The sequence below is a fragment of the Hypanus sabinus genome, chromosome 30 (genome assembly GCF_030144855.1).
Source record: "Hypanus sabinus isolate sHypSab1 chromosome 30, sHypSab1.hap1, whole genome shotgun sequence".
Lineage (NCBI taxonomy): Eukaryota > Metazoa > Chordata > Chondrichthyes > Myliobatiformes > Dasyatidae > Hypanus > Hypanus sabinus.
This window is the reverse complement of record NC_082735.1, coordinates 32,881,856-32,898,392: the sequence shown is the minus strand read 5'-3', so window position 1 is coordinate 32,898,392 and position 16,537 is coordinate 32,881,856. Positions and strand designations below refer to the sequence as shown.

Sequence of the window (16,537 nt, the reverse complement as noted above, 5' to 3'; positions counted from 1 at the left end):
GTTTCAGCAACAGCTTCTGCCAGCAGATTTCTGAATGGACAATGAACCCAAAAACACCACCTTGCAATTCCTGTTTGCAGTACTTAATTATTTTTCTATATTATTACTTCTAGTAATTTGTTATATCTGCATTGTGCTGCTGCCACAAAACACCACATTTCACGACTAATGTAATTGACAATAAACCTCGTTCTGAATTTGATTCAGTCTTCTTGGTGGTTAGGTCCTGGTTAAAACCTACACCATTTGTGCATGGCTTTGTGTAGAGCTTAGATCTAATCTTTTCTGCTGTGGGAGTGATGTCAAACTCTGTTCAAGTACTTGAAAACTAACCACTAGGCTCTTATTGAAGGACAGTCGTCTGTTTGAGCCGGGCTGCAGTTTACTGGGGCTGGCAAGGTATTGTCCACCTGTAGCGCAGTGACTATGGAGTACAAAGTTTCGGATCTTCCTTAGGATACTGCGTCTCTTCCTCTCAGCATTGTCACTCAGTCAGTGCCTGAGATAATAACTGTCTGATGACCAGCCTGCTGTATATATTCAGTAGCCACTTTATCAGGTACCTCCTACCTTCTGTACCAAATAAAGTGGCCACTGAACATATGTCTGTAGTCTTCTGCTGCTGTAGCCCATCCACTTCAAGGTTCGACGTGTTGTGTGTCCAGAGATGCTTACTACTATTGTAACATGGTTACTGTCACTGCCCTGTCAGCTTGAACCAGTATGGCCATTCTCCTCTGACCAAGGCATTTTTTTGTTTCTTGCAATGTTTTCTGTAAGCTCTTGAGCAGGGGTTCCCAACCTGGGTTCTAAAGACACCTCAGTTAAAGGTTGGAAAATCCCTTCTAGACTCTAGAGACTGTTGTGCATGAAAGCTCCAGGAGCTCAGCCATTTCTGAGGTACTCAAACCACCCTGTCTGGCACCAACAATCATTCCATAGTCAGTGTGAACTAAATCACATTTCTTCCCCATTCTGATGTTTGGTTTGAACAATAGCTGAACTTCTTGACCATGTCTGCATATTTTTATGCATTGAGTTGCTGCCACATGATTGGCTGATTGGATATTTGCATTAATGAGCAGATGTACCTAATAAAATGATCACTGAGTGTATTTTTCTGTTCATACCAAGAAGGTTGGACATTATTAGGTCAACAGCTGCTTGCGTTTGTCCTCCCAAGCTCACCTATATTAATATTCTTCTTCTTCTTGGGCTCTTAGCTCCCAGTGGGGAATAGGCCATTGACCTCCCATCTCCATTGTCCAAAGTCGATGGTATGGTTGGAGTTCATCAATGTTTCTGTAATCCATTGCACCCACTGTACAGGGGATTGGTCCATACAGCTTCGCCAGAACCCTGTTGATGGGCCTTACCTGTCTCCACCTCTCACAACGAGGACGTGGGGTTGGACTTTGAGAGGCCTATATTAGTATTAATCTTTTAAAAAGACAATCAAAACAAAGGCCTCCTCCCGAAATGTCGACTGTTTATTCGTTTCTATAGATGCTGCTTGACCTGCTGAGTTCCTCCAGCATTTTGTGTGTGCTGAATTGCAAAATAGCATCATTTCTAAATGATATAACCATTTACTGTACCAGTATTGATGTGTACATCAGGTCTGTGAGGATTCAAAAAAGGTATGAATTAATGAATGATCTTTATTGTCATAGATACAATGAAACTCTGTTAGGCTTCCTCTCAGGAAATTAAATAAAGCGGTAGCTAAAAACAAGACAGTAACAGAAAAACAGTATTAAATAGATAAATAGCAGAAAATAAGTTGCAGCAGCACCAGAATGTCACAAAGTGCCGTTAGTGCAAATATTTGAGTCCTTGTGTGTGCTCACAGTTTCAGTCATTGCTCTGTGGGACTGGTGTGATGGAGGCCACAGCTCTGGGTTAGAAGCTGTTCCTCAGTCTATTTGTTCTGGCTTTTAGTGTCCTGAACCTTTTGCTGGATGGCAGCGGATCAAACAGGGAGTGGCTGGGGTGTGCAGTGTCTCTGGTTATGCTGATTGCTTTCCTCCTGAGTCTGCTGGAGTAGATGATGTCCAGTACTGGGAGCTCCATCCTGACAATTCACTGGGCCGCCCTCACCACGTGATGCAGGTCTTGTCACTCAGCGGCTGTGCAGCTGGCACACCATACTGTGGCGCTGTTGGTCAGGATGGTTTCAATTGTGTTTCTGTAGAAATTAAGCATCAGCTTTTGTGGGAGTTTGGCCTGTTTCAGCTTTCTGAGGAAAAGGAGTCTTTGTTGTGCCTTTTTGTTTACAAGCAGTGAGGTCCATGTCAGCTGCTTTGACAACATAACTCCAAGGAACTTTAGGTTTTCCACACTTTCCACTACATTTCCATGTATATGTGTCATTCCATGTCATGTGTTCTCACAACGTGTAAAAACTTCTCACTGCTCTCAAGTTGTAAAAAACCATTTGCTGTTTCACTTGGCAGAGAAGATAATCATTATGAAAATTTTATGGAAACACATAAAATTATGAAAAGGATAGATAAGATAGAGGCAGGAAAGTTGTTTCCACTGGTAGGTGAGACTAGAACTAGAGGACATAGCCTCAAGATTCAGGGGAGTAGATTTAGGATGGAGATGAGGAGGAACTGCTTTTCCCAGAGAGTGGTGAATCTGTGGAATTCTCTGCCCAATGAAGCAGTGGAGGCTTTCTCAGTAAATATATTTAAGACAAGGTTCGATAGATTTTTGCACAGTAGGGGAATGAAAGGTTATGTGGATAGGTGGAGATGAGTCCATGGCCAGATCAGCCATGATCTTATTGAATGGCGGAGCAGGCTCAATGGGCCAGATGGCCGACTCCTGCTCCTATTTCTTGCGTTCTTGTATGTATCTTCTTATTGGGTTTAAAGAATGGAGGAGTGGTACTGCATGTTGCATGCCAACAAAACTTCTGTGTGTACCATCTTGGACATGTGCGTCATAGGTTTGTCACCTCTGGACTGTAACCTGTTCTAAAGTGACAGCATTGGCATCAAATTAGTATTGTGTTAACCTGGTGCATGAGTTGATTTCTATAGCCACACTGGTTGCAATGGGCTGGGTTGATTAGACCAAAAGACCAAAACCAATATGAGTGTCCAGGACTGTCCATAACAAAGTAACTTAAGCGTAATTATTATCATAAAACAGAAAGCACAAGTAAACCACACTGAATACTACATAGTAAGTTACAAAGATTTCAGGGCTCAAAATTCTTAGTCACCACTCGACTGTTTCCATTGCTGGGGGACTTGTTTGCTGCGGTTCCGAGTTCCGGCTCGTGAAATCACTCTGGGTCTGTCCTAGGCACCAATTGATCGCGATTCCTCAGCCTAGGTGAAGTTCAGAGAACTGAGTGGAAGGTGCCTCAATAAATAATCAACACGTACAAAAGCTGGATGAACTCAGCAGGTCAGGCAGCATCTGTCCTGACGAAGGGTCTCGGCCTGAAGTGTTGACTCCTCATTTCAACGGATGCTGCCCGACCTGCTGAGTTCCTCCAGCTTTTGTACGTGTTGATTTGACCACAGCATCTGCAGTGTGCTTTGTGTTCAATAAATAATTGTTCAATCTGCAAGCAGAGCGAGATACTCAGAGATAGGCAAACCCTCTGGTCTTTTGTTCTTATGCTACCTTTGCCCTGGGGCCAATAAAGAATCTAGAGGCTATTAGCAACTAATTAACAAAGTGGTAGTGTAAGACTCCAGCCGCAATTAGCAAATGCCTAACAAGCTTACAATGTTTAACTTGTATAGACACCCTACATGTTCACAGAGTTCACAGTTCACAGAGAGTTAAAGTGTCATTTTGACTTGTTCAGACATTCATGGAATGTTTTTTACAAAATTTAATATACTACAACACACCGACATTTTAGAAACTGAGAAGAAGCTATACTACCTAGCAGAGACACTACGAATCCAATCGCTGGCGCTAATACTTTAAGTCCATTTCTCTGCAGTAGGAGTAAGTACCAGTGAGTGTAGCTCCATATTTCTTTATAAATGTTCCTCTGTGCTGCGTGTGGTCTGGGAGCACATGGTTGTGGATTTCTAATTATTATCAGAAAGTAATGACCTCAGGATGTTTAATAAATTTGTAGCTGATAATTTATTACTGGTTAACCATTTTAGTGTCTTTAATGCTTTTTTCTGTCGTGTGATTAGTTTGCAGTATTGTCAATATTTTCTCAGGGAAATGTGGAATAACCCATTAATTTTCACATGAATTATTTGAAGTTGATGTTTATGATTCAACAGTGACAAAATTATGAGCTTCATTAAAGAAGTTAGCGGAACCTTAGAACCCACACTGCCCCTTAACCATCAGGCCCTAGAACCAATGGAGATAACTTAATTCACCCAACACTGAACTGTTCCCACAACCTATCGACTCACTTTCAGGGACTCTTCATCTCATGTTTTCAATATTTATAGCTTACTTATTTATTATTATTATTTCTTTTTTCTTTTGTATTTACTTTATTACTTTATTTTATTTTATTTGCAGTTTGGTGTCTTTTGCACATTGATTGTTCGCCTATCCTGTTGCGTGCGGTCTTTAATTGATTCTATTATGCTTCTTGGATTTACTGAGCATGCCTGCAAGAAAATGAAACTCAGGGCTGTATATGGAGACATATATGTACTTCGATAATAAGTTTACCTTGAACTTTTGAACTTTGAACAAAGCAAAACAATTCAGGCTTTTAGGTATATTTTTCAATCATCAATGCTAAATAAGTGGCCAAAGTAGAATTGTTACAAGTGATAAGGATTAAATCCAATTCAAAGTTTAAAGTATACTCATTATCAAAGTATGTTTGGAGTATACAACCCTGAGATCCATCTTCTCCACAGACAGCCATGAAACAAAGAAAGCTATGGACTTGTTTAAAGAAAAATATCAACTACCCCCTCGTGTGCAAAAAGCAAATTGTGCAAAGGGCAACAAGAACATCAATCACCCCCCAGAAAAAAATAAATTGTGCAAATGGCAACAAGAACATCAATCACCCCCCCCCCAGAAAAAAATTAATTGTGCAAATGGCAACTAGAAAATCAACCACTCCCCCCGTGGAAAAAAATACATTGTGCAAAATGACACCAAGAAGCAATGACCAAAAACACAAAACTGAATTAGCAGCACCACTCTCCGACAACATCAAGGGAGTGAGAATTTGAATGCAGGGACCTTCAGTGGAGCTGTGAGCAAGAGGAAGAGGGGGAGACCCCTTCTTCAGCAGCAGTGAGCGAGAGGCTGGTAGACGGCACTGAATGCTCGCCTCGATGTCTCAGTCTTCCCCCACACTTTAATCAGCAGAAAATGGAGTCGATCGCGGGCTGCAAACTTCTTGGTCTCAGGATCTCTCACTTCCTGGAATCTTCTCGGAGTCAGCAAAGCGCCAGATTGCCCAATCGGCTCTAAGAAACACACCATTAAACTGTAGATCACAGGCTTCAACCACACCAGAACCACATTTATTTATTGTTTGTTTATTTATTGCATCTGGCAAGCCATGTGACTGCTTCAATTGCTTGCTGAAATATAAGCAGTTAGTAAGTACACTTAGTTTTGCGTGGCACCTTTATTGGAGAAGAAACTCCATTGTCCGTAAGTGAAGGGATTTCTTCCTCTCATTCCCTGCTAATAAATAAGTGAAATCCACAAGGAAGTGAAGACCTTCCTTTGTTTAATAAGCTAGTTCTAAATACAGGTGTTACTAAAATGTGAAAAATAGGTTCAACGTAGAAAGATCATTGACCCACCAAGGCAGCTTTTCTGTCCAATAGGAATACTGCAGATCTGATTCGTTCTTTAGTAACGTTCTCCCTCTTTGCATATCAAGATCTAAAGCTGCCTTAACAAGTACATCGTTACTTGTTCCATCCTCACGATGTGAACTCTTCCAAAACTGGTTGAGTATCTCCCTTTGGCTTTTGATTATTTGGTTAATTAAAACAACATTTAAGCTTATTCTGCTTCTGTAAAACGCACACACACACACACATGCGCGCACATACACAGCCAAATAGGTTGTCTATTTCTACATGCACATTTTAAATGAGTTGCAAAACTGCAATAGACAATGATTAAAAATTACAGAGATGTAAGTTGGGTGATCTTATCTATGCCTCTATAATAAGCAAATTTTGTCAGTTGGAACCCTAATATTTTGCTGGTCTGTGTTAGTCTTGGGAAAGTGAGATGAAAAATGATGCCTGATTTCTTTCCATAATGATTTAGATATTCTGAAGTTTAATTCTGTATCTTGTGGGTAAATTGGCTGTAGTCTCCTGGCTTGAGTTTTGACTGATGCCTCTGATTCTGGGATATGGGGAGTTAGGAGAGCTGAAGTTATTCTTGGAAAGGATCAAGATGACTGATTACAAGGGAAATCTAGATGGTTTCTCATTAACATTCATGCTAATTTAGACCAACAGGCAAGTTCATGTGTGGCTTTTTCCCAACCTCCAAAAGCACTCTCAAAGCCTGGGAAATAAAACTAACTGCTCTCCCAACTATACGTCTTTAAATACCTTTAATCACTTCACCGCCACATCTGCTCCTTTATCTTTTTAATAACATGTAATGAAAAATTGCAAAATTGAGGAGAAGTGAGACTTTGAAGGGGGAGTGGGCTGAGTTTCATTACTTGTTCATTGCGAGGGTAATAAAGGAACAATAACATGGGACACATTCCCTCCTATCGAGGCATCATTGAGTACATCCTATCTGGATGCATCCCGGCTCGGTACGGTAACTGCTCTGCACTTGACCACAAGGAACTGCAGAGAGTTGTGGACACGGTTCAGCATATAATAGAAACCTGCCTCCCCTCTGTGGACTCTCTTGCTACCCTAGTAAAGCTACCAGCATAATCAACGACCTTACCCACTCTGAATACTCTCTCTTCTCCCCTGCCCCATCAGGCCAGATACAAGAGCCTGAAAACATGTACTATCAGGCTCAAGGACAGTTTCTACCCCACAGGTACAAGACTTAATAGTTCCCTGGGGTGTATGGGGCACCCAGGAAGGGGTGGCACCTCTTCTCATGTCCATTCTGGGGCAGCTCACTCACCGTTGGTCCCCATTGGACACTGAGTTCTCACCTGTGGCTTCTAGTAGCTACTTGCACGTGGCAGCGGCCACACCCCAGCACACCGCTTCAACAGGTGGGCTAAACCAGGTGAGGGTCACTAACAGCCTCATACCCCAGTGAGGCAGGGAGCATGCTCTGGTGGACTGGGCAGATGAGATCCAATGGCCAAGAAGGTGGCTCTGCAGCTCTCCATGAGCAGTTTTGGGACCCTTATCCAAGAAAGGATGTGCTGACGTTGGAGAGGGTTCAGACGAGGTTCACAAGAACGATTCTGGGAATGAAAGTGTTAATATATGAGGATTGACTGCGAGGGAAATGGATCAGCCAAGATGAAATGGCAGAGCAGATTTGGTGTTTCCGTAGCAAGCTATTCTTGTTTTTTACGAGGCCAAGTTGCTAGCTCGACGCTCAACCTGACTTGGATTCGAACTCAGGAACCTTCTCTCTGGAGTCCGGCACTGATATTATTGCGCCACCAAGTGGGACAAGGTTTGGGAAGGTTGAAGGATAATAACTGTTCTTGAACCTGATAGTGTCCTGTACTTCCTACCTGATGGCAGCAGCAAGAAAAGAGCGCGGCTTATATGACAAGGTACCTTGGTGTTAGACACTGCTTTCTTGTGACTGTAGATGTCTTTGATAGTGGCCTTGTGAACAAAGCTAGCCTGGTAAACAACTCCAGATTTAATCACTTGGCCAACTTTAGTCACCAAAGTCCTTAACTCTGGAATTCTCTCTCAGCCTTATGATTTGACTCCTCCTTTAAGGTTCCCTCTAAAACCCAAGTCTTTGATCATGCGTTTGCCCATTTTATCCAAAAGTCTCCAAAAACTGGCAGAGTGTCAAAATTCTATTTGATAACACTCTTGTGAAATGCCTTCGGGCAGTTTTGCTGTGCTTTAGTGTATCAGGGTAATTTGTGTATATGGACAATTTGGGAGTTAAAATCATAATAAATTGATTTAAAAGGATTTACACAGCTGTAAAAACAAAAAGTTTATTTTTAAGGAAGAAGTAGACTCCTTAATTGCACATGTTGACATAGGTGAGATATTTAGTCCATAGTTTGCTAAATAGGCAAGAAATTTTTAAAATCTAATATCAATAGAAATTCTTTTATTTCTGGAAATTGCATGTTGCTTCATTTTTTTTCCATTTGAGGAGACACAAATATTATTAAGACAAACGACTGATGGTTATAGCAACAGATGAGACAAAGAGACATGTTTGGTTTGCATTCCCAGGAAGGCAAAAATGTAAGAAATGTCTGAGAGAAACAGTCTTGTTGATCTTGGTTGTGGATTAAAGGTGAAAGATTTTGCTTTTTTCTCTCTATATATTCAGTTGTAGCTTTCTGGAAAATGAGAAACCATAGTTTAGAATGCTTTCTAAATTTCCAGCCAGTTGTCCTTGAGAGCACGGTGGAATATGTTAACAAGGGAAAGCAGTTGACTGTATAAAATCTCTTACTATCTTTCCTTTCGGTTAGTCCTGATGAAGGGTCTCAGCCCGAAACGTCGACAGCGCTTCTCCCTGTAGATGCTGCCTAGCCTGCTGTGTTCCACCAGCAGTTTGTGTGTGTTGTTTGAATTTCCAGCATCTGCAGATTTCCTCGTGTTGACTGCATACACAGTACCTTTACCCATAATCATACTGTAGCTATAAAAGTAGCCACTGAGTGTATGCTTGTGGTCTTCTGTCCCCCCTTTGAGCCACACCACTAATCACAGGACAATTACAACGACCAATTAACCTACCAACTGGTTCGTCTTTTGACTGTGGGATGAAACCGGAGCACCTGCGCAGTCACTGGGAGAAGAGACTAATTCCTTAGAGGCAGTGGTGGGAATTGAACCCTGGTCTCTTGTACAGGGAAGTGTTGTGCTAGCCACTGCACTACTGTGCTGCCCTGACAGTCATTCCAGCAGATTCCCATGTTGGATTTTAGGCTGCACACGTGGAAGTGCTCCCACCGTTTTGAATTTTCTTTTGTATGCGGTCCACGTTTCACAACCGCAGCGGAGGCCAGTGAGGACAACAGCCTTGTACAAGTTGACCTTAGTGGACATCTGGATGCTGTGTTGGCTTTGCACATGTGATCTCAGTCAGCCCAGGCTCTGACTAGCCTTGCCAATCCTGGCCTTGCTTTCTGTATCCAAGGAGTCATCAATGGAGATGATTCTGCCGAGTGTTGGATTCCTTTAGTACCCTCAATGGGGATGGAAGGTGGCACAGCAGCAGATCCAGGAGCAGGATGAAATACGGCCCTTGTTTCGTCCAGACTGATGGTGAGGCTAAACAGACGCAAGCTTTCAGCAAACCTGTCAATGTCTAGTTGCGGGTCAGATTCCATCTGGACTACTAGAGTGCAGTCATCTGCGTAGAGTGGTTTGAGGATGACTCTTTCAACCGTCTGAGATCTAACAACAATCCAACAAGTCCGTTCTGTAAGTACACCCTGTATTTAAGGTCCCTGACTGTGTGGTTGAGAGTGAAAGAAGTTGAACAGCACACTGCCTTGCTTCACGCCATTTGGCATATCGAGAGGACAAGGCCATTCATATTATTGTGGAAGAGGCAAGTAAGGTTGACAAACTTGCGCTGGCATCCCAACTTTGAGAGAATTGTCCAGAGTGCTTGGCTGTTATCTGTGTCACAGGCCTTGGTTGAATCTATGAAAACAACGTACAGATCCAGGTTCTCCTCGATACATTTTTCTTTAACCTGATGGATGGCAAACATCATATGATGATGCTTCTTCCAAGGCACTGTGTCTCGGGCAAGTTCTTCTCTGGTGTAACGGTGATAAGCAGGTTGAGAATGACACGGGCTAGGATCTTCCCGGCGACTGACTGGCGAGATGACGTAGTAGTTACCGAAGTCACATTCGCTGCCCTTGTCCTTGAAAAGAGGTATGATCAAAGCAACTCTGAATTCATTGGTCCTGTCTTCATCTTCCTCAAAAAATGTCCTTAGTACAACTTGATCCGTTGAATAGAAGATCTCAGCAGGGATTCTATCCTTCTTCCCAGAAGCTTTCCAGAATTTAAGCGAGCAATAGCTTGTTTGACGTTAACCATTGTAGGAGGAATGTTGAGGCTGTCGGCAGTGGGTTTCTGGGGGATCTGATCAATTGCGGTGTGGTCTATGGTAGAGGACCTGTTCAACAAATTGCTGAAATGCTCTCTCCCGCTGTCGTGAGTGCTCTTTTGCTCTCTGAGCAGGACAGTGCCATCTGCTGACAGAAGGGGAGTGATGCAAAGCTTGTGCGGTCCACAGATTGCTCTGATGGAAATCGTAATGTTCTTGGTGTCTGCATAGCACTGGATTTCCTCTGCCTTTCTCTCCTCCATTCAGTTGGCAATCTGTGTAGTGCAGTCTGTGCTGGCCTCTGAAGATGTTTGAAGTGATGATGTTTCAGAATGATGGAAGAAACCTTCTGCCAAGCCAGAAATGCCTCTGCTTCTCTTCCAGTATACTGGTGATATTTTCGTCATTTTCATCAAATCAATCCTGATGAACTTTTTTTTTCAGTCCGAGGACTGACTTCGCTGATTTCATCGCTAAGTTCAAAGTTCAGAGTAAATTTCTTATCAAATTCGATATGTTCACCATATATAACCCTGAGGTTCATTTTCTTGTAAGCATACTCAATAAAACATTATAGAATAATAACCACAATAGAATCAATGGAAGACTGCACAAACTTGGGTGTTAAACCGGTGTGTAAAAGACAACAAGTTGTGCAAATACAAGAAAAAATGAAATAATAACAGGAAATAAATCAATAAGCAATAAATATTGAGAACATGAGATGAAGAGGCCATGAAAACGAGTCTATAGTTTGTGAGAATATTTCAGTGACGGGGCAAGTGTAGTTATCCCCTTTGGTTCAAGAGCCTGATGGTTGAGGGGTAATGGCTGTTCCTGAACCTGGTGGTGTGAGTCTTAGGCTCCTTAACCTTCTTCCTGATGGCAGCAACAAGAAGAGAAGAGGAACTGGATGGTAGGGTTCTCTGATGATGGGCGATGCTTTCCAGAGTCAATGATCCATGTAGATGTTTTCAGTGCTGGGGAGGGTTTTACCTGTGATGAACTGGGCCACATCCTCTACTTTTGTAGGATTTTCCATTCAAAGGCATTGGCGTTTCTAAACTAGGCTGTGCTGCAGTCAGTCAATATACTCTCCACCACATATCTATAGAAGTTTGTCAAAGTTCTGAATCTTCACAAACTCCTCCGAAAGTAGAGGCGTTGCTGTGCTTTCCTTGTAGTTGCACTTGTATTGTGGGCCCAGGGGAGTTCCTCCAAAATGATAACATTTAGCATCTTGGGTTGACCACCCTTCCATGCTATGTTTCCATTCAGGGGCCTATGGAACATCAATGCAATCCTGAGACCGCAAATTGCCCTCGATGTTAATGTTGCAATCAGGAGGTTGTCCGATTACTCTTGGTTTCTTTTGCTTCAGATGGGCGACATGCAGTGAGGGGATTAATCTAACCAGGCGATGATCAGTCCAGCCCTTCGCTCCACTCATGGCTGTAGTGATTTTGAAATCACAAGTGTCCCATCTACGACAATTGATGTAATCGATGAAGTGCCATTGCTTGGATATTTGTCAGCCCATTCTGAAGCGAGAGTTAATCATAGGCAAGTCATTTTCGGCACAGAAACTCAGCAGCAGGAAGCCATTGGTGTTGAGTTTGCCAACATCGTGATGTCCTGTGATCCCTTTCCAGTTGTTGGAGGCATTGCCTGCCTTGGCATTGAACTTGCCCATTGGGATGAGCTTATCGCTTCCAACATGGCCTCCTCTTGTGCTGTAATGAGGAGCAACACCCTCATATTCCGTCTGGGCGGCCTCCAACCTGAAGGTATGAATATTGATTTCATTTTCTGATGAACAAGATTTACCCCCAACTCCTCTATTCCCCACTCTAACCTTTTACTTCTTCTCACCTGCCTATTGCTTCCCCTGGGTTCCCTCCTCTTCCCCTTTCTCCCGTGGTCCAGTCTCCTCTCCTATCGGATTCCTTTTTCTCCAGCCCCCAACCTTTCCCACCCAGCTGGCTTCAACCATCACTTTCCAGCTAGCCTCTTTCCCCTCCCCCTACCATTTAATTCAGGAATCTTTCTCCCTTCCCTTTGTCATTCATTGATGCAGGTCATCAGTGTTGGTAGCTGAGGCAGGAGACGGCTCTTCCTACTCCACGTATCTGATCTTTGTTTTCTGGTTTGCCTTTCCAGGAGAAGGTATACTGCTCTCAGGCTCTGAAATAGAACCTTCATTTGCCTCACTCAGACTGGCGATGTTGATATTGTAACGTGCCAGCTCACGGGCTCCGAGGGCTGTTCTTCACTCAGGCCCATCACTATTTTCATTGTCCAACAGAGCTTGGATGTTCCGAGCTCCAAAATAAACCTTTTTTGTTCCCGTGAGTTTTCCACCGCTCTAGGGGCAAAGCTGCCAGCTGTGACGAGCTGACCGGTTGCTGCTTTGGGACAATCAATGCTTGGAGCACCTCTTCTAGTTTGCTCCCTCGTCTGAGGGTGAGCTGTGCTGATGCTGAATAGGGCTGCTCACTTCTCTGCTGTGCCAGGGTCAGAGTCAAACGACCTGAGTTCGCCGGTCGCCTCTGTGCAGGTTTGGAGCTACGATTCCCAGTGGTTACCTTTACCTGTCACTTCACTCCTCCCCCTTTTCCTGAAGGACTTAGTAAGTCTGATTAAGGAACCTGTGCGGGAAGTTCTTAAAGTGGAGAAGCCATTGCATTGGAGCATTTTCACTCTCTCGACCTCACAAGCCCTATTCTAGTGGTACGAGTGATCATTACAGCTGGAGATCTCCTTGGTTGGCAGTGGACAGCCGTGATGTTTTCTGTGGCTCTCCACGGCTTTCGCTCTCCGCGGAGCGTCGCAGAACCGCCTTCCTGGCCATTTGATCTCACTGGCGATCTCATCCACCCGCTCCACCCCAACGTGCTAGGACAGGCATGTCCCTATCTCACCAGCGTTTGAGGCAGGCCTCACCTGGTTTAGCCCGCCTGTCGAAGCGGTGTATCGGGGCGAGGCCACTGCCGCGTGAGAACGGCTGCCTGGAGCCAGAGGTGAGAGCTGAGTGTCAGGTGGGGGGCCAAAGATGGATGAGCTGTCCTGAATGGGACACGACAAGCCCTTTCACCAGAGGCGCTGCCCCTCCCCAGACACCTCATTCACCCAAACAAAAACTGGCAAACAACCAATATACAAAACAGGGCAAATAAATAAACAAACAAACAAACAAATAAATAAGTGTTCCCACCATTGAGAACATCTACCATAAACGCTGCCTGGGCAGGGCAAAAAGCATTATCAAGGAGGCATGGACTTTTTGCTCTCCTCCCATCCAGTAGGCGCTACAGGAGCCTCCACTCCCACACCAGCAGGCACAGGAAGAGCTTCTTCCCTGAGGCTGTGACCCTGCTGAACCTCACATCACAGTGCTAAGCAGTATTGCACCCATATTGGACTGTCTCAGTACTTTTATATTTGTGTGCTGTAGCACTTACTTTTTATTCGCAGTTATTTTGTAAATAACACTATTCTTTGCCTTTCAGGTTAGATGCTAACTGCATTTCACTGGCTTTGTATCTGTACTCGGCACAATGACAATGAAGTTGAATCTATTCTAATCTAGTCTAATAACACAAAATATGAGAGAGCTTGCAGTGAGTCTGTAGGTTGTAGAATCAGCTCAGAGTTGTGCTGGGTGAAGTTCTTCACGCTGGTTCAGGATCCTGATGGTAGAAGGGTAGTCAGTGTCCCTGAACCTATAGGGGGACCTGTACCTCCTTCCCAATGGTAGTAGTGAGAAGAGTGTTACTCCGTGAAGAGTGTTCAATGGTGGGGAGGGTTTTGCCTGCGATGGACTATCCACCTCTTTTTGTGAACTTTTCTACTCCGGGGCGTTGGTGTTTCCATAACAGGCTGTGATGTAACCAGCCCGTACATTGTACTCTCCACCACACATCTTTAGAAGTTTGTTAAAGCTTTGGTTGACATTCCGGATCTGCACAAACTTGTAGGAAAGTAGCAGTGGGGTTGTGCTATCTTTGTGACGTGCCGGACCTCTGATATGATAACACGAAGGAATTTACTTTCTTTCTAAATCTTTTTATTAATATTAGTAATATGGACAAACACGAAGGAATTTAAAGCAACCGAACCTCCCTCAGGAACCACTGGCTTCTTCCACCTGTAGCTGATAATCAGCTCTTTGCTTTTGTTGGCATTGAATGAGAGGTTGTTGTGTCAGCCAGATTTTCTATCTCCCTCCTTTATGCCAATTTATTACAACTTTTGATTCGGCAACATACTGGGTGTGTCAGTATATGTTAAGAGACAGGCGATTGACAATCACCAAGGTTGAGTCTAAGTGATACGTGAAGATGTTACAAACTTACATGTAACCTGAGGTAATGAGTAGAGTTTTCTTGCGTATTTTATTGAAGAGCCATTATTATTTAAACTTAATACTCAAAGGGAGTATAATAGGAACCTCAATTTCCTTTTGTTTGAAATAAGAAAGGTTGATATGAAGCCTTGGGCTCCTCAGAACAGGAAGGTAGTGCAGAGAAACAAGACACATCTTCAGCATGACAGAGCTCTGAGGAAAGATTTGGTTTCAGGCAAACTTCTTCCACCTGGGGAATTCAGAAATCCTCGAGCAGATCTTATTAGAGAGTTCAAAGCAGGACAGGAGTAAGTAATATTTTTCTGTACTGTATAATTGCAGATAAATTAGCAGCTAAGGAGCACAGGATTATGACGGGCAGTGCTATGAAAGGCAAAGTTAGGACAGATATTAGTAAATATTTTCTTAGGCGGATGCTGATCAGTGCTGAATGTCATTCTTCAGCTAAATGATATGTGCTAGTGAATGATGCCAAAGAAGAGATATTACAAATAGGGATTTCAAAGATTGAAGTATATTTATTATCAAAGTATGTATAAATTATACAGCCTTGAGATGCATCTCCTCACAAGCAGCCACACAACAAGAAACCTGAAAGAACTCATTAAATAAAAAGACCACCAAACAGCCAATGTGCAGAGAGAGGAGTAGAAAGCACAAATCACGGGACCAATAAAAGCGAACATATCCATCCAGAACAAAAGTGAAAACATAAACACGAAGCCCCAAGCTGACAGAGCAGGCCCACAGCCTCAGCCTCGGTTCGTCACATGGTGGAGCTCGCAGACACAAAGCCCCAGGCAGCCAGAACAGGCCCACGAACCCAGCCTCATTGCCATAGAGAGTGGAGTAAATGTCGTGGACCAGCGAGCTCGACCCTCGCCTCTGGTCATGATACCTTCCCTTTTTAATCCAACCAGCCTGGCGTTTAAGTCATTCAAACATCGGTTTTAGATTTCCATTTTAAAATTATAATATTAAATAAGCTGATTTGGATGGTTGAAAACCAAAGTTACTTTCAGTTTATCATGCTCCACATTGACAAGGTGAACAATAGCAAACTGGAAGCTGACTGATTTGCTCCGATAATTTCATGTCCTTTTTGTCTGTGTATAAATATTTAACCATTGTGATCATTAACTATTGCCGAAAACCTTACATGATTATTACCTGATTTTGAAAGTTTGACATATGATTACACGTTAGGAAAGTTATCCCTTCTGGCACTCTCTGTGGGAAATCTGCCTTTGTAGACTTGTCACAATATAACCACTTGCAGTTGGTGAGTGTGACCTAACTCTTCCACTGAGGCTCCACGTTTTTGAGACTAGAAGGAAAACACCAGTTCTCCAATCCAGCCGTCTGTTTTCCAAATTAGATTACATTTTGTCATTCAACAAGAAATATAATATCCAAATGCAAAGAAGTACAAAATGCATGAATTATGTGAAAACCTTTTACGTGAAAACTACTTACATTTACTCAGATCTGTGCTGAGCTAAGAGACTGTCTTGCTGGCTTCAGTTCAGAAACACCATTTGCTGGTGGTTACTGTTTGATGGTGTTCTTTATTTCACATTGGGTGTTTGATGGTCTTTTTATGGGCTATTTTATTCTTTTATTTTCTAATGGACATTATGTGTTTTTTTTCATTCTCTACACATTGGGTATTAGACAGTCTTTTTTCATATATATGGGGTGTGATTTTGGGTTTCTTTGTTTTGTGGCTTCCCGTTAAGGAGACAAACCTCAGGGTTGTGCAATGTACACATACTTCGATAATAAATGTACTTTGAACCTTTGAACTTTTGAAAACCTAACTACTTGATCCTGTGCAAGAGAAACAGAGACAGTGGCATAGTGCAGTATGGGCGACTTGGGTTCGATTCCCGGCACTGCTGGTAAGGAGTTTAATGTTCTCCCCGTGACTGCCTAGGTTTCCTTCAGATGCTCTGGTTTCCTCTC

At 43.1% G+C, this 16,537-nt stretch overlaps 1 protein-coding gene across 39 annotated transcripts in view; it reads left to right on the top strand.

The window, feature by feature from the left end:
* Positions 1-16,537, top strand: part of LOC132383513 (collagen alpha-2(VIII) chain-like) — a 395,145-nt gene that overhangs the window by 50,397 nt on the left and 328,211 nt on the right. For 2 of the 39 annotated variants that reach the window (XM_059954582.1, XM_059954574.1), the window contains exon 3: positions 11,588-11,993. The exons of 27 other annotated variants lie outside the window; for them this stretch is intronic. The gene's annotated coding sequence lies outside the window, so the exon portion shown is untranslated. 10 more of the 39 variants (XM_059954569.1, XM_059954572.1, XM_059954584.1 and 7 more) reach the window with 8 other exon arrangements.